We start from the raw sequence: 19,534 nt of genomic DNA on the forward strand, positions 1-19,534 counted from the left end.
AACGGATGTAACTTTATGAATGCACAGGTGGTCATGCGCACTGTGGACGTGTTGTTTGATGTCCCAAGCAGCCCCGATGTGAGTCTCATGGTGGTGGTGGCTAGCGAAAGAGAGTGACGCAGGAGCAAGGTGTATACATTACACTGAGGGTATGTTCACACGCTTAGCAAAAAACATCTGAAAATACGGAGCTGTTTTCAAGGGAAAACAGCTCCTGATTTTCAGCCATTTTTTAAGCTACCTCGCATTTTCACGGCCGTTTTTGGAGCTGTTTTTCTATAGAGGCAATAAAAAATGGCTCCAAAAACAGCTCAAGAAGTGACAAAACGGTCGCGTAAAAAAACGCCCCGTCGGAACAGAACGCCATTTTTCCCATTGAAATCAATGGGCAGATGTTTGGAGGCATTCTGCTTCCGATTTTTCGGCCGTATTTTGGCCATTTGCGGCCTGAAAACTGTCCGAAAATAAGCTGTGTGAACATACCCAAACTAGTTACACTTGCAACCATTTTTCTAGACAGCCTCCTCATTTCAGGGGCTCAAAAGTATTTGGACAAATTAAGATTACCATAAATAAAATGGTTTTTTTAAAATACTTTGTAGAGAATCCTTTGCAGGCAATGACTGCCTGAAATCTGGAACCCATGGACATCACCAAACGCTGGGTTTCCTCCTTTGTGATGCTTTGCCAGACCTTTACTGCAGCTGTCTTCAGTTGTTGCTTGTCTTAAACATGCTCGATCGGGTTGAGATCTGGTGATTGACTTGGCCATTGCAGAATATTCCCCTTGTTTGCCTTAAAAAACTCCTGGGTTGCTTTCGCAGTATGTTTTGGGTCATTGTCCATCTGTACTGTGAAGCGACGTCCAATCAACTTTGCTGCATTTGGTTGAATCTGAGCAGAAACTATATCCCTGAACGCTTCAGAATTCATCCGGCTGCTTCTGTCCTCAGTCACATCATCAATAAACACTAATGACCCACTGCCTTGCCATGCATGCCCATGCCATCACACTGCCTCCACCATGTTTTACAGAGGATGTGGTGTGCTTTGGATCATGAGCTGTTGCAAGCCTTCTTCATACTTTCTTCCTCCTATCATTCTGGTACAGGTTGATCTTAGTTTCATCTGTCCAAAGAATGCTGTTCCAGAACTGGGCTGGCTCCTTTAGATTTTGTTTGGCAAAGTCTAATCTGGCCTTTCTATTTTTGAGGCTAATTAATGGTTTGCACCGTGTGGTGAACACTCTGTATTTACTCTCATGAAGTCTACTCTTTATGGTAGACTTAGATACTGATACACCTACTTCCAGGAGAGTGTTCTTCACCTGGGTAGATGTTGTGAAGGGGTTTTTCTTCACCATGGAAAGGATTCTGCGATCATCCACCACTGTTTTCTTCCAGGGACATCCTGGCTTTTTGGACTTCCTGAGATCCCCAGTGCGCTTTTTTTTTTTACAAGAGTGTACCAAACTGTTGATTTGGCCACTCCTAACATTTGTGCTATCCCTCTGATGGATTTCTTCATTTTTTTCAGCCTAACAATGGTCTGTTTCACTTGCATTAAGAGCTCCTTTGACCTCATGTTGTGGGTTCACAGCAACAGCTTTCAAATGCAAATTCCACACCTGGAATCAACTCCAGACCTTTTACCTGCTTAATAGATGTTGGATTAATGAGGGAATAGCCCATGCAGTCCATTAAATAGCTTTTGAGATAATTGTCCAATTACCTTTGGTCCCTTGAAAAAGAGGAAGCTACATATTAAAGAGCTGTAATTCCTAAACCCTTACTCAAATTAGGATGTGAATACCTTCAAATTAAAGCTGAGAGTCTGCACTTTCAGCCCATATTGATTATATAACTGCATATTCAATATGTTTTGGTAAACAGCTAAAATGCCAAAACTTGTGTCGCTGTCCAAATAATTCTAGACCTAACTACTGTATATATTTATATATATATATATATTTTTATATATACATGTACATACATATACGTACAGTCATGTAATATATGTGCATTCTTCCATACATGTGTGTGTTCCTATCTGTGTGTTATACAATTCCGCTAATACATAGAACAGGCACAACACTAATGGCAGCCAGTACAACTGAGCATGTGCGTTGTTCAAAGTAGCCTTTGCGTTCAGCAGAACAATGTCAGATATACCTCACTATTGTATCACTTATGTCCTCTTTACCTTAATCCCAAAGTCTACAAGAAGAATAGAAGCCTGCCGATTGCTACAAGTCAGACTCCTCTAACTCCCGACAATCAACTGTTTTGGGGGAAGTTGCAAGGACATTTCCCCTGCGACGGCCGCTGAAGAGAAAATGTAGTATTACATGCCATGAGGCGAGGTGAGCCGACAGCCTCATGCGGCGTCACCTACCTGAAAATGGGGGGTGGCATTTTCAGCCAGGGACGGATTGTACCGAGGGGAGGGGACATGCAGACTTAGCAGACGTTCTGCATTATGGGCACGCCTATAACACTCCTCCTCTCTGACGCTGTACGCAGCACGTGCCACCAGAGAGGAGCAGGTCTGCAGGAGGAGCGAAGAGGAGAAGTGACGAGACGCATGAAGTACGTTCCTGCCTTAACTCGGTCGACCGAAGCTGCTGGGACCGGGACTCGGGAGTATACTACAATGGGAGTCTGGGCATTTTACTGACAGCCAAGGGCTCTATGGGTCTGGAATAATCCACCCCATAAAGCCCTCACATCACTATAATGGAAGGATAGGGGGGTCTAAGCATCTGACTTACTGCAGAGGGCTCTATATGGGGGGATTCTCCCACCCCTTTAGAGCAGTCAGTGAGACGCTCAGACCCCCCTAACCTTGCCGTATAGTAACTAGTCAGGGCTCTATGGGGGGATAATTCAGCCCTCTGCTGTCAGTAAAACGCCCAGAACCCCCCTTGCATTATACTCCCGGCCCCCCAGTGTTGGCCGACCCCTTTTAAATTAGTAGGGGCAGGAAGCTGAGCGCTGTATAATCCTACCCCATAAACCTGCCCCCACTAATTCAAAAATGATCGGCCGATGCTGAAGGGCGGGGGATTCTACAAGGGGCAGTCCGAACATCTTACTGACAGCCGACGGCAATAATCTTCCCCATAGAGTCCTCACTAGCTACCATACTGCAAGGTTAGCGGAGTCTGACCGTCTGACTGACTGCTGAGGACTCTAAGGGGAATCCGCCCTCTTAGAGCCCTTAGCAGTCAGTTAAACGCCCAAACCCCCACCTTGCAGTATAGTAATTAGTGTGGGTTCTACACGGGGATTATTCAGCCCCATAGAGCCCTCAGCTGTCAGCAAAATGCTCAGACAACCCCCCATCACTTAAATTAGTGGGGAAGGAAGCTGAGCGCAGTATAGCTCCCCCCACAGCACTCCCCCACAGCAGTCAGAGCCAGTACCCTCCTTGCAGTATAATTCCCCCATAGCCCCCTCAGTAGTTATACTGCAAGGGGGGAGGGGTTTTAGTGTGATTGGTGCAACTTTCTAATTACTTTTTATTAAAAATTATTTTTACTTTTTGAGATACAGCTGCTTTGTATCCTGTATACAGAGCAGCTGTATATAGTACTGAATCCTGTATCCGTCAGGTCAGCGGGACTGACTGATTCAGTGTCAGCGGGTCCTGCAGGATCGAGCTGTTACTGATCACATCTAAGTTAATAACTTAGATCTGATCGATAATAAGCGACCTTAAGGATTCAGGTCTCAGCGCTATATATGTAGCAGGATACAAAGCAGCTGTATCTCAAAAAGTAACAATAATTTTCAATAAAAAGTAATTAAAACTTGCACCAATTGCATTGATAGATATCTTTATATATATATATATATATATATATATATATATATATATATATATATATATAAAATTAAGTTTTTAAAGGTGTACATAGCCTTTAAACTGTAGCTAAACTTTTATCATGTCACAGTGACATGTCAGAAGTTTTCATCGGTGGGGGACCGAGCACTGAGACCCCCACTGATCACTAAAACGAAGCAGCGGAAGTGGTTGGGTGAGCGCTGTGCCGCTTCACTTATGATCGACTTTCAGCCGAGTGAGCAGTGTACGGACTTATAGACTTTCTATTGAGCCTATACACTGCTCCAAGGAAAGCCAAACAGAATTGAAGCGGCACGCCGCTCACCCGAGCGCTTCGGCTGCTTAGTTTTAGCGACTAGTGGGGGGTATCAGTGTTCGGACCCCACAGATCAAAACTTCTGACATGTCAAAAGTTTTTAAAAAAGTTGTTACATGTGCATTTGAGTGCAGCATGTAATGGTCAGGGCTGCACAAACTCTGGGGCACTTTATATATTTTTTCCTACCCTCTTTCCTTATTTAGATATCGGTGCCGTAATATTTGGCGCCCAATATTTAAATAGCCCCATGAACTGTCAATGGGGCGGTAATTGGCAAGGGGGCGTGTAACATCGCTGTGACTGTCCAATCAGCTACGGACAGCCAACAGCAAGAGCTGGAGAGAGGAGTGCAAGTGCGCGCGCACGCTCTCACTCTTCAGCTCTCGGCAGGCAGGTACAAGACTGTGTGATCTCTCGCGAGAGATCAGTCTTGTCGTCCTTGTCTACTGAGAGCTAAAGAGTGAGAGTGTGCATGCGCGCACAGCTCCCATGCCATGCAACAGAAGAAGAAGAATTCACACTCTTCTTCTCCTCTTCTGTTCCGTAGTGGTGGCGGAGCTGCGCGCTCGCGCGCACAGGCTCTCCTCTTTCCATCTCTTGCTGTGACACTGTATGTAGCTGATTGGACAGTGTCACAGCGCTGTTACATGCCCCCTTGCCAAATACCTCCCCATTGACAGTTCAGGATTTATTTAAATATCGGGCGCCAAATATTACGGCACCGATATCTAAATAACGAAGGAGCATAGTAAAAAAAATTCCAGAATTTGTGCAGCCCTGCCCATTACATTCTGCACACGTGTGGGCAGGTGAAAGGTTCTCTTTAAGGCCCCATGCACACAACAATATTTTTAAATACGGGTCCTTTGTCACCCGTATTCCACCTGTATTTACGGACCCGTTTTCTCTGCTATAGTGCACTGCATTAATCGGCAGCCCCTTCTCTCTATCCAGCACTGATAGAGAGAAGAGGCTGCTGATAAGTGCTGGATAGAGAGAAGGGGCAGCCCCTTCTCTCTATCCAGCACTGATCGCCAGCCTCTTCTCTCTATCCAGCTCTGATCGCCAGCCTCTCCTCTCTATCAGTGCTGGATAGAGAGAAGGGGCAGCCCTTTTTGGTAGAGTTTCCGCAGTGGAACGCAGCGATAGAAAGAAAAAAGTTCATACGTACCCCGGCCGTTGTCTTGGTGACGCGTCCCTCTTTTGATATCCAGTCCGACCTCCCTGGATGACGCGGCAGTCCATGTGACCACTGCAGCCTGTGATTGGCTGCAGCGGTCACATGGGATGAAACTTTATCCCAGGAGGCTGGACTGGAGGAAGAAGCAGGGAGTTCTGGGTAAGTATGAACTTTTTTTTGTTGCAGGATTTTACTCACTGTCCAGCGGTAGTCACTGTCCAGGCTGCTGAAAGAGTTACTGCTGATCAGTGCAGCCCCTTCTCTCTATCCTGCACTGATCGTTTAACTCTTTCAGCACCCTGGACAGTGACTATCTCCTGACGTCGCATAGCAATGCTCCCATAATTACGGGTACACACACGTAGCCACCCGTAATTACGGGAGCTTCATAGACTTCTATGGGCCTGCCCGTGCCGTAATTACGGCCTGAAATAGGACATGATCTATATTTTTCAACAGCCTGGGCACCTTCCCGTAAGCAAACGGGAAGGTACCCGTGGCCAATAGAAGTCTATGAGCTCATAATTACGGGCGTTTTTACTGTCGTGTGCATGGGGCCTAAAGGAAAGGTGTTATAATTTTTTCATTTTTTTTTATTTTATAGGTTTCACGTTATGGGCCTATTTTTTCTAATAATTTTAATATGTTCCCTAAAGTATCTATTTATTCATATGTTTGTACTTTTGTGGGGGCAGCCATCTTTATTTTTCATACTGCTAATTTTTGTTTTGCAGGTTCCGCCGGACAATTTGGACTACGTCGTAGATTCGTTGGACTACTTCGCTGATTTAAGTTTTTTTTTTTTTTTTTTAATAAAATGGTTAAAGTGGATTTTGTGGAAGAGTTATTTCAATAAAATACATTTTTTATGTCTCTGTTTTTAAATACTTCATTACCGCCTTAGTAATGGCAGCTGTCTGATTGAGAGCATCCATTACTAAGAAAGGGCTTAGTGTTAGCCAGTAAAAAGGCTAGCACTAACCCCGTATTATTTCCTTGGTACCCACCGCCACCAGGAGTACCTGTAAGAGCCGGGTACGATCCAGTACCCGACCATCTGAAGTGAAGGGTACTGGGGTGGCCGCAGGCTGGTACTATCAGTCTAGGAAGGGCCAAAAACCATGGCCCTTCCCACCCTGGTAATGGTAGGCTGCTGCGGCTTTATTGGGGATCTCACGTAATTTTTTTTCAATTATTTATCTTTAAAAAATGATCTGGGGTTCCCCCTATTTTTCATAACTAGCCAGATACAATAAAGCAGCAGCAGCAGCCTAGAATTACCAGGGTGGGAAGGGCCACGGTTTTTGGACCTTCCCAGACTGATAATACCAGCCTGCGGTCGCCCCGCTGCCTAACCGTCGTTTCAGATGGTCAGGTACTAGATCGTACTCGGCTCTTCCCGGTATCCCTGGTGGCAGTGGGAACCGGAGCAATAATAGGGGTTAGCGATAGCCTTGTTACTGGCTAATGATAAGCCCCAGCCTTAGTAATTAAACGCTGTAAATCAGACAGCAGCCATTACTAAGGCCATAATAAGTATTAAAAAAACAGACATAAGAAAAAAATATTATTATTGAGATCAAAACTCCCCCATGCAACCCTCTTTCACCATTTTATTTTTATTTATTTTTAAAGTAAATCATCGAAGTAGTCCAATGAATCTACGACGTAGTCCAAACGGTCCAGCTGAACCTCCCAAAAAAAAGTTAGCAGTATAAAAATTTTAAAAAAATAATTTGCCACAATAGAAGCTAGTGGTCAAGGGAAAAATAATTCCCCTTCATGTAACTCTGCTACCTATCAACTGAAAATTCATCCACCAGAGGGAAAAATGTCTCATTGGGATGATTTTTTCCGTTGACAGGTAGCAGAGTTCTTCCGTAGCGGTGTCAGGGGGCAAACTCACCAATTGCCCAGTGCCCCCAGAATGGGCTGCTACTCTTGGGCCAGGGCTGTGTGCTTTCGCCCCAGACTAAAATTGGCCAGCCAACCCCTGGCCATTGGCTCCCTGCTCCACCGTTTGCTCTTGTAGGCCACAGCCTGCTTTAGGCCTGAGGTCTACAAGAGATCGAGAGCACGCTGATGACGTCAACTGCCTGGCACAATGACGTCACAGCATCATGCTGTCCACGCCGGGCCACTGAACTCAGTTAAAAATCCTAAGTCAATTAGGTAATAGAAAGGGGGCATAGAAGATGTGTTAAACCATTTTCAGTGATAATGCTGCGTTGCTGATCTATGATACTTAATTAATACAGTAAGTAGAATTCTTTAAATCTTTTCTATACATTAAACAGCACTTTAACAAATAAACAACAAATGTTTTCCTATTTAAAAAAAAGTATATATTGCGTGTTTGTTGTGTAAAGCCAGTAATGACAAAAACTCGGATAGATTTTAGGGGGGAGGGTGTCTTTTTATAGTTCGCCTCAGGCTGCAGAGGGGCTAGGTTCCTCCCTGCATGCTGGCCATTCAAATGGATGGCTGACCAGGCAATGGCTGAATGGGCTAGGTCCATTATTCTGTAAAAGCCCACTCAACGATCTGGCAGTGTTCTCGCGGAACAATACAATACAAGATACAAACACACAACAGCAGCAGCAGCAAAGAGCAGGGCCGGATTGCAGGGAGTGTATACATGGCACTTGCTCCAGGGTCTCCACCACCCAGCTTTCTCCAGCTTTTCTGAGAGGCTTTTTTTTTTTTTTACTAAGAGACAGAGTTCTGATAATACATGATGCTCCTATTTTGACTATGCTTATATCCCAGATGAACGAATGATTAGGCATGTTAACCTCCAACATGCCAATCCTCATGTACCCAAAGGCAGACGCTGGCTGTCCTCATACGCACTAGAATGTTGTTAGATCCTGCTGACATCAGCGTGTGCCCCGTATAAGTTTTGATATTCCTACTAGGGAGGTGCCACCAACAATTTTTTTTTTTCCGAGAGACCTAAACAATACAAAAACATAATAGGGCAAATTGACGAGCAGTACACCAATATGTCATTTGAATGCATTGTGCGTTTCTTGAGGAAAACCAAAGGTCTTACCTGCATTAACTTACTACAAATTTTCTGTGTGAAAAGGTGACTTATATTTGTAAATAAATTGCACTGTTTTCGACTTGTAAGCTTAAAATGGGGTGGGGCTTAACCCCTAAATACCAAGCCAATTTGAGTTTTTTCATTTTCGTTTTTTTCTCCCCGCCTTCCAAAAGCCATAACTTTTTATTTCTTTGTCGACAAAGCTGAATAAGAGCTTGAGTTTTGCGGGACAAGTAGTTTTTCATGGCACCATTTATTGTACTGGGATAATGTACTGGGAAGCTGAAAAAATAATTATTTGTGGGGTGAAATGGGCAAAAAACAGCACTTATGCCATATTTTGGGGGGTTTTGTTTTTACGACATCCATCAGGCGGTAAAAACGACATATTCACCTTATTCTATAGGTTGATATGATTATGGCGATACCAAATTTATATGTTTTGTTTTATGTTTTACCACTTTTAGAAAAATAAAACTATCTGATAAAAAAAAAGTTTTTTGTGTCGCCATATTCTGAGAGCCATAACTTTTTTATTTTTCCATCAATTTAGCTATGTGGAGGATTTTTGTGGGGCGAGCTGTAGTTTTCACTGATACCATTTTGGGGTAGATTCTTGATCATTTTTTTTATTTTTTTTAGAGATAAGGTGACCAAAAAACAGCAATTTTCTTGATTTTTATATAATTTTTTTTACGGCGTTCGCAGAACGGGTTAAACAATGCTATATTGTGATAGTTCTGACTTTTATGGATGCAGCGATACCAGTTATGTTAACTTTTATTTTTTTAACATTGCTTTAGGGAAAAAATTTGAAAAGGGGGGTTTTCTGAACTTTTAATATTTATTTTTTTGGAACATTAAAAAAAAACTTTACTTAACTGTTTTTGTTTTTTTTATTAGTCCCCCTAGGGAAACAGCAATCGCTTGAAAGATATACTGCAATACTAATGTGATCTTTGATTCCGCCCGTTGCAGTAAGGTGTCGGCTGCATTACGCAGCCGTCAACCGCTAAGTATGGAGCGCACTTAGCCAGTGAGCCCACTCTATACTTCGCCTTAACAGCTGTCATGTACTAGTACGTTACACGTCGTTAAGGGGTTAATAGATAAGGCTTTACGCCTGAACGCCATCTTTTTTAATTAATTGCATTAATAAGTATGCCTGAATATATTTGCATCTCCTGAAACACCCACAGGGATAGTGTTCTATTACAAGGCCCGACAAGACAGATTGTTGATCGGCGCTCGTTTGCTCCTTTCACAATGAGCTATGTATGGGGAGGAGCGCTCGTTACTCTGATCGCTTGCTACTACGATCGCTCGTCCCCATACATTTCTATCATGTTGGCAACATGTCTCCCTGTTTACACAGGTAGATGTGAAATTACAACAATAATATTTTATGCTGCCTAGACTATACAATCAGCCGATGAACAAGTGATTGCTCCTTCATCGGCTGATCGTTGCCCTGTTTAGACAACAAGTGTTTTTATTAACGCTCGTTTGCCCGATAATTGGCCGGTATAAAAGGGCCCTAAAGAAATTGTGCAGATCTGGCAAATAATAGTGTTTTAGCTTTACTATTGATGTATTTTAATGCTATTTACTGGAACCCTGAAACCCCCCACATTATTAATAGTTTGTATTCATTGTGAAGAAGTAGTGATGTAATGCATGCATGCTCATACAGTACCTTACAATATCTGCAGTCTTTGAATAGGATAATAAGTCAGTTGTGCTTTGTTTTCATGTCAAACCTTAAGAATGAAGCAGCAACAACCCCCTACAATCTATGATACACTTGTATTTTGTGTAAGTGTGACCTCTTTAACTAATTTTTTATGCATCAAAGCCATTTGACATTTACCAAAACAAATGCATATGCCTTAGAGAGACTTTATGACAAAAACACAACTAGTCTGACAGCTTGCTCTATGGGGAAGAGTTATGGTGGGTAGAATCACGGTTTTAATGCCTCTAAAGTCCTTTTTCTTTCTTAGTCCCAAGGCAGATTTTCTGGGTCTGGACTAAATATAATACAATAGTGGCAGCTGGGAGCTTGACAGTGTTTATGAAGAAATGCAACTGATGATCAGTGAATTGTTACATTGTTTATGACAGTGATGGAAATTACTGAGAGGCTAAGAAGAAGATGCCCCACTGTTAAGCCTGCAAAAAGATGAGAGAGAAAAAAATACATCAGTCTAATAGTCTAAATCATATCCAAAATACTCACACGTAAAATGTGATTGATTTTCATTAGCGAACAACAGACTTTGTGTTGTAGAACATAGCTGAGAAGAAAGTGGCTTCTTGAGATGGTACAATTTATATAGGGCAGCATGGCACACAATATATTTCACTTCTAAATATGAATGACACCATATCTCACAGGGTAGGGCAACAAAATAAAATAAATGCCTAATAAAATTCGGATTTAAAGGATGTGTACCCAGAACCCATCCACTTAAAAAAATGTAGTCATGAAAATGAATGCTAGTAAGTTATGCGTATGCATAATATTAAATATCATATTAACAGATGGTCCAATTTACATATTAAGTTAACTCATCGTCTCGATAATTAAAATACATTTCTGTGGTGATTTTGCTATGTAATGTGGGAAGTAGAATTCTTATGTCAATAAATGAAGAAAATTAACAAGATTTAAGATCACGCGAGATCACGCTATGAATGTCAGGACAGCAAGATCACGCTATGCAGCGATTAAGTCCCACACAAACTTTACCGAAGTGTCGGGAGTGTGAATAGACATTGCGTCCTGGCTGGAGGTGATGTCTATTCACTCTCAAGACACTTCAGTAAAGTTAATGTGGGTGTATGTGACAGCACAGCAAGATCACGCTGTGCTGAGTACAAATGGACATGAATGGTGAGAAGTGTATGACACTGATTGGTCACTGATTGGTCAGCGTCATACACTTCTCTCCACAATGCCCACTTGGTCAAAAGTTAAAAAACGCCCAGTTGTCTATTAAGAAACTAATTAGCATAAATCTAAAATTGTGCATAACTTCGTCAAAAATTATCGTTTTTCAAAATAAAGAACGCTGTTGTTATCTACACTACAGCGCCGATCATATTATGTAGGAGATAGGGCACTTATAATGTGGTGACAGAGCCTCTTTAATGTGTACCTCCAAGTGCTAAGACCCCGCAGGTAATTAGAACAAAGCGGCTGAGGCTCTTTACAGAGCACAATGCCCATTCGACACCTGTTAACTTTTTTTTAGCTATGTTTGGAAGAGGGGAATACCGGCTATAAACATAGATTACAGTCTAGAGACATCTTGACCTCTCTAAAAAAAAACAGAGTGGCAAAGTTCTTGATAGGGGTCTGATGATATCGATTTTAAGCAAAGAGACTGGCAAAGCTTTTTATAGGGGTCTGATGTTATCGATGATAACTTTTGTCATATCTCTATAGACGTCCACCTGTGGCACTACCACAATCCTGAGGAGAGGTCTTTGGTCCATTTTCGTGCTGAGTAGTTAATCACATACTAGTATAAGCAGTGTTACTCCATGGAAAGGGAAGGTATGTATGGAACAAGGGAATCAGAATTTGATCTCAGAATAAGTTAACTAACCTAGGATCACAATATGCTGAAGGCTATGTATACCTTTTTGTTTAAAATAATGTTTAACCCCTTCCCCCTGCTGGCATTCTGGGCCCTAATGTCCAAGCCATTTTTTAGATTTTTCCATTGTCACATTCGAAGAGCTGTAACTTTTTTATTTTTGCGTCGGCATAGCTGTATAAGGTCTTGTTTTTTGCGGGAAGACTTGCAGTTTTTATTGGTACCATTTGGGAGTAGATGCGACTTTTTGATCACTTTCTATCACATTTTTTTTAAAGAGGCTCTGTCACCAGATTTTGCAGCCCCTATCTCCTATTGCAGCAGATAGGCGCTGCAATGTAGATTACAGTAACGTTTTTATTTTTTAAAAACGAGCATTTTTGGCCAAGTTATGACCATTTTCGTATTTATGCAAATGAGGCTTGCAAAAGTACAACTGGGCGTGTTGAAAAGTAAAAGTACAACTGGGCGTGTATTATGTGCGTACATCGGGGCGTGTTTACTACTATTACTAGCTGGGCGTTGTGTATAGAAGTGTCATCCACTTCTCTTCACAACGCCCAGCTTCTGGCAGTGCAGCACTGTGACGTCACTCACAGGTCCTGCATCGTGTCGGCACCAGAGGCTACACTTGATTCTGCAGCAGCATCAGCATTTGCAGGTAAGTAGCTACATCGACTTACCTGCAAACGCCGATGCTGCTGCAGAATCATCTGTAGCCTCTGGTGCCGACACGATGCAGGACCTGTGAGTGACGTCACAGTGCTGCACTGCCAGAAGCTGGGCGTTCTGAAGAGAAGTGGATGACACTTCTATACACAACGCCCAGCTAGTAATAGTAGTAAACACGCCCCGATGTACGCACATAATACACGCCCAGTTGTACTTTTACTTTTCAACACGCCCAGTTGTACTTTTGCAAGCCTCATTTGCATAAATACGAAAATGGTCATAACTTGGCCAAAAATGCTCGTTTTTTAAAAATAAAAACGTTACTGTAATCTACATTGCAGCGCCTATCTGCTGCAATAGCAGATAGGGGTTGCACAATCTGGTGACAGAGCCTCTTTAAGTCAGGATTAACAGAAAACAGCAATTTTTCCATTGTTTTTAATTTTATTTTTTACGGCGTTCACAGTGCGGGTTAAATAATGTAACAGCTTTATAGTCGGGGTCGTTACGGATGCGGCGATACCAAATATGTGTAACTTTTTTGCTTTATTGTAGTTTTTTTTAATAGTAAAGCATTTTGTAAGGGGAAAAGCTGGGTTTTTCATATTTTTTTTTCACTTTTTTTTTAAATTAACTTTATTAAACTTTTTTTACTTTTTTACTAGTCCCACTAGGGGACTTCCCTATCCTCCGATCGCTATTATAATACACTGCAATACTTTTGTATTGCAGTGTATTACTGCCTGTCCGTTTAAAACGGACAGGCATCTGCTAGGTCATGCCTGCGGCATGATCTAGCAGGCATTCGCTGCAGGCAGACCTGGGGGTCTTTATTAGACCCCCGGCTGCCATTAGAGACACAGACACTCGGCGATTTTATCGCCGGGTGTCAGTGAGATGAGAGGGAGCTCCCTCCCTCTCTCCAAAACCATTCAGATGCGGTGCTCGCTATTGTGCACCGCATCTGAAGGGTTAAACGGGTGAGATCGATACTAATATCGATCTCACCCGGCAGAGCAGGGACGCCCCCAGCCCTCAGCTGCTTCTGGCAGCTGAGAGCAGGGAGATTTCACGGCTCCCTGCTCTGTTTACTTTATTCTACAGCAGCGACGTAGTTTGGCGGCGCTCTAGAATAAAGCCCACTAATGACCGCCGTAAAAAGACGTATCGGCGGTCATTAAGGGGTTAAGCAACAATTTTTAAATTTACTTTGTTTAACATTTTTTTTTCTACTTTTTAAGATATAGCTTTTATGTATTCTGAATACCTAGGTGCTGTATCATTCTGTCAAAGCTGTGGCCATCAGCTCAGCCGAGCTGGCAGGTCAGCTGAAAGCTGGTCCTTCTAGTTTACGAACTTAGATGTGATCATTATTAGCTGGATCCTGTGTGTCAGAGACACGCAGGACCAGCTTTCAGCCAAGCCGTCAGTTCAGCTGACCTGACCGAATTGGCTTTGATGGAACAATACAGCTTCTATGTATACAGGATACATAACAGCTGTATCTTAAAAAGTAAAGAAAAAAAACTAAAAGTCAATTTAAAAGTTGCTACAAAGCATTTAAAACATTGATATATTACAAAAATTCTAATAAAAAAGTGGTTCAAAGGTGTACATAGCCTTTAAGTTAATGATCAGATTCTCAGAGTAGATATCACTATCTCATCCTCCTTACTGGCAGTCAAAATTGGGCTCCTACCACAAAGGGAACCGTAGATCCTACTGTCACAATAAGGGCGGGTTCACACATGGCGGAATTGCACTTAAATTCCGCTGCGGACACTCCGCAGCGTTAATCCGCAGCGGAGCCGTTTCTACATTGACTTTCACTTTAATTTAGCAGTGTTCGTTTACACGATGCGTACAATTCCGCTGCGGAGCATAGGCTGCGGAGCGGAATTTGGTGTCCGCAGCATGCTCTGTCTGTTGCGGAGCAGTGGCGGACTCATGGCGGAATTTCTCCATTGACTTCAATGGAGATTCAAAGTTCCGCAATGAAGTCCGCAGCTGTCATGCACATGTCATGTGTGCTGCGGATGCGTCTTGCTTTTTTTACTTGACATTTCTTCATTCTGGCTGGACCTATGTATTTCTAGGTCTACAGCCAGACTGAGGAAGTCAATGGGGCTCCCGTAATGACGGGAGCGTTGCTAGGAGACGTCAGTAAATAGTCACTGTCCAGGGTGCTGAAAGAGTTAAGCGATCGGCAGTAACTGTTTCTGCACCCGGGACAGTGACTACCGATCCCAATATACATGTATCTGTAAAAAAAAATGAAGTTCGTACTTACCGAGAACTCCCTGTTTCTGTCTCCAGTCCGGCCTCCCAGGATGACGTTTCAGTGTAAGTGACGGCTGCAGCCAATCACAGGCCAAGCACAGGCTGCAGCGGTCACATGGACTGGCGCGTCATCCAGGGAGGTCGGGCTGGATGCCGAAGGAGGGACGCGTCATAAAGACAACGGGCGGTAAGTATGAAATTCTTTTACTTTCACTAGGGAAAGTGCTGTCCCTTCTCTCTATCCTGCACTGATAGGGAGAAGGGAAGCACTTTTCCCGCAGTCCGCAGCAGCTAGTCCGCATCAATTTTCTGCACATTTTGTGCAGATCCGCAGCCGTAATCCGCAACCCGGATTAGGTGCGGCATTGATGCGGACAGTTGCGGAGGAATTCCGCCATGTGTGGTCATGCCCTTAGAAAGCGGAAAATGATTCAAGGCAACAATATTTAATTCCTATTATACAGTCATGTACATTTGCTTTACATTTCACTATAGAAACAAACACTTTTTCTATTAACTACAGATCCTTTGCAGAGTGGTGTCATATGTTGGAATAAGAAGTTACAGCTGGCTAGGCTTTTGGCCCAGGTAAAGCTTTTACGTTTGTGGGCTAGGGCACAATAGCTGTTTAAACTGATGAATCGAATGTATTGCCGTGATGTTCTCAGCTTTCATGACCAGTGAATACTTAAAATAACTGAACAGTAAGCTAAAAGAGATGAAAGGACGGCTAAACATTGAGGCAGATATCTTGGCCAAGAGGTTCAAGGCTAAACAACTGTTATATAAACAACAGCGGATGTCGGAAAAAAATTATCTATTAACAATGCCCACCTACTATTTCCCAGTAAATACAGTTATTTTTTTTTTTTTGTGGATTGGATATAAAAGAGACAGAACAAAAGAACAAATACATAATATTCTTTTCTTTCTTTTTTTAATTTTAGAATATTCTACAGATGCAGTGCACTTGCGTTAAAAGGCAAAAAATAACAAAAAAAAAGAGATGATTTTGTTTAGTAATCCTCTAAAAAATAAAACTTCTTTTTAAAATGAATGTCCACCCTTGAACACAATTTTGTTGTTGTTGTTTTAATCTAAATAGGTTTAAAATTCTGCACTGATTAATTTCTTTATATATCTTTATAGAGGTTGGAGCTATCCAAATCTTCTGCATAGACATAGCTTTAAAACATAACATTGTCGCTACCTGCTACCACCACTAGAGCGAGTGTTGGAACTTACTGCATACATTGAACCTAATATTAAAACAGAATGCAGTAAGTTCTTACACTTCAGAGAGCCATAATGTTATATTTTAAATCTATGTCTGTTCAGGGGATTTGGAGCTCTGTATTGGAGAATTGGAACTCCAACCACTATAAAGATATATTAAGAAATGAATCAGCATAAAATTACAGGGTATTAAAAGGTGAACATATACTTTTATATTTCCAAACAGCTGAATTTAACCTGTACTGTCTATTTATTAACTATTTTAATATATATAATGATATACTACACAAATATTTATTGGTACGACACATAGAATGCATTCAGGTTTTTTTTTTTTTATCTATCCTCCTAATGTAACTCACATTTAAAATCATTTAGGCCAGGCATTAACCTAGAGCAACCATAAGAAACCCATTCTAAGAACACACAGATGAAAACTTGAAAACTGTTGATTGTTTTGGGGATCTGAATTTCAATGGGACCATACATACCACCATACCATTGAGTGCTTCTAGTGGAAATCTCCATCCATAAAATGGAACATCAATCAGTACTAAGCAGTTTCAATATGGTGCACAACACGGTCCTGTTTAATGCACCGCATCACGGACTAAAATTCAAACATAAAATTCACAGCGAAACAAAGTAGAGATAAACCATTTCCACCTCTCTGCAGTACATTTCCTTGTCTTAGGTCGAGGTTCACTAATATTAAAAACCCCGGGACTAATGTCTGCAGTAAAGCAAAACAGAGGCACCGGGTTTTGGAATGAGATATGGAAACTTTTGAAAAGAAGAATTACGTTATTGTCATTTTTGTATATTTCTCATAGGAAAAAAAAACTGTGTAAACTTTGGTGACCTAAAACGTAAAGTAGATACGAGAACATTTTGTACAGAGTGCAACCATCTCATACTGTACATGCTACTTTCACGCTACTTCTACTCTAGTTCTATGTTTTCATGTAGATACAAAGTATCAACTGTTTCATAAAAACTAGTAGTAGCAGCATGATGTAATTAATGTTTGGCCTAATCTCATAGGCTTTCTTTCTCTAATGAATATTTTTTTTTAATCCAGGACAATAGCTGCATCTTCTGTGTGTACTGTGACTACACTATAATCATCTTTAGTATTCTACATTTCTCCAGAAAAAGATCTTCCCATATTACCTGTGCATAAACGCTTCTCTTTGTTTTAATTATTTATTAATATGTGGCGTACAAAATGAATACACATGTGGGGACTGATTTGTTTGCCAAACTCTGCTCCTTGCACATTGTCTTTACATATTTAGCATTGTTCTCTCCACGTGTCAGGAATGCTATATACCTTGAAGCCTAAGGTATCATTTTTCAGTTAGTAACTGTATCTATTAGCATATGCTTTTCCCATGGTTTGTGTACTTATTCTAAGCATGTGCTTTTTTACAATGCAGAACACAAGAGACTTGTTTTGTAAGATTAATGAAGGTCACCAAAATTCTCAAAAGTATTCTGATAATTAAGGCTTTGTTTATCAAAAACAAGTTACATTAAGAGCAAAAAGATTCATGGTAATTATTCATAATCTTAACAATTCAAGTGTAGCCACCTCATTTGTGCATTTAATTCTTCTTGTTAATGTTTTGCATAAATCTGCATAATTACTTGAGTTGCCTGTTGTAATTTTGACAGCTATTGAGTTCATGTGCACTAAACTATATCAAAAGCTTGGCGTGCTGAATATTTATAATTTCACTAATGTTCCTGGGATAACATTTTGCTAACAATATTTTAGTTTTCATAAAGTTGACAGAGTATACTAGGAGAGATTACCAAACACAGATCCTATTTGGTGATATGCTGCAACAGTAGTAATTCAATATACGTCCATGCAACCTTTGTGTATGTGGCATCCCATTGGACTTTATAGCTTTAACAAGGGAATACATTTTTATGAATAATATCTGTATTTAAATCTGAGCGCAATATGATAGGGAAATACTGGTGTCACCAACCCTACTATGTACTTCGATTTTCACAGAAACCTTACTGACAATAATGTAGGTGTCATATCTTACATCTCCAATCGCCAATATCATCTTTACTGTACCTTCTTTACATTGGTATAGATTAATTTTTCACAGCAAATAAGGCATTCCCAAGTGAAAGTATAAGTTCTTCTCAAAATAATTTTAACCTCTTCACGATGAAGCCAATATTGGCTTTAAAGACAAGAGAAGTCAAGTGCTCACTGAAGCCGTCAGTCCCGCTAAACTGATGGATTTGGCTGTGACCGCAAGATACAGCTTCTATGTATCCAGTATACATAGAAGCTGTATCTCAAAAACTAGTCATTTAAGAAAAAACAAACAACAACAAACTTGCTCAGAATACAATAAAGCATTGATATATATATATATATATATATATAAATTCCTGTGGAGGTTTACATAGCCCTTGAGTTCTATTATTTAATTTTTTTAATGGTGGGGATGAAAAAAGACGATTCTGCTATTGTTTTCATAAAGCTGAGCATATTTGGGTGGAGATCTTTTTTATTATTATTAATAATAATAATAATAATAATAATAATAATAATAATAATGAGTATCTTCCAATCAGACATAATAGGCGTGCAAATGCTTTTTTTTTTGAGAGGATGAGAGGGTGTTCAGTGCGTAGTGGTGAACAAATTTGCATATTCATATAGATTGACGGTAAGCTGGTCTAGATGTATAAACAGTCCTGACATTTAAAGTAATTGAACCTATACTCTGTGCATCTTGGACATTTGAGTGTTTGGCACTATCCAGGGCACCTACAATGCAAAAACGTGGTTTAATTATTCACAGGATTTAAGAAGTCTTGACAAGTTCTCAGTACTGGGTCTGCTTTATAAAAGCAAATATGGATAACTTGCTTACAAATGATCTTTTCCCAGTACTACCTGATGATGGATGATTCATTTTTACTTCTTTGCGGACAATTTAGGCCACCTTTTTTTGTACCAAAATACCAGGTTGCTTTTTAAAATGAAGTGTCCTTTTAGTGCTCAACCATTTCCTGGAGGATACACTAAAACCCAGTGGATGGAGTTACATGCTGTGCCCCATGTCAACGCAAGTCTGAACTACACTCTGCAGCATTTCCATGTCATTCCTCCAATTTTTTGACTCAAGGGTATTCCACTAATGTTTAGTACTAAAACAAGCTGTAGAAACCCTTAACATTTTATTGATATGCAAAAAATGTTTTATATTATTTGAATCAAACTGCATGATTATAAATACATGAATACCCTTTTACCCTTTTAATGCAAGTTCCAATTCTGAATATTGGTTTGATTGGTTTATGAAATAGTT

The 19,534-nt window shown here is 40.9% G+C and overlaps 1 long non-coding RNA gene across 1 annotated transcript in view; it reads right to left on the reverse strand.

The window, feature by feature from the left end:
• Positions 1–10,292: 10,292 nt before the first annotated feature.
• Positions 10,293–19,534, reverse strand: part of LOC142761320 (uncharacterized) — a 158,523-nt gene continuing 149,281 nt past the window's right edge. The window contains exon 4 of the long non-coding RNA XR_012883610.1: positions 10,293–10,566. This is a non-coding gene — a long non-coding RNA (uncharacterized LOC142761320). The remainder of the gene's footprint in view (positions 10,567–19,534) is intronic.

Source organism: Rhinoderma darwinii, chromosome 4, assembly GCF_050947455.1.
Source record: "Rhinoderma darwinii isolate aRhiDar2 chromosome 4, aRhiDar2.hap1, whole genome shotgun sequence".
In the NCBI taxonomy this organism is placed as follows: domain Eukaryota; kingdom Metazoa; phylum Chordata; class Amphibia; order Anura; family Rhinodermatidae; genus Rhinoderma; species Rhinoderma darwinii.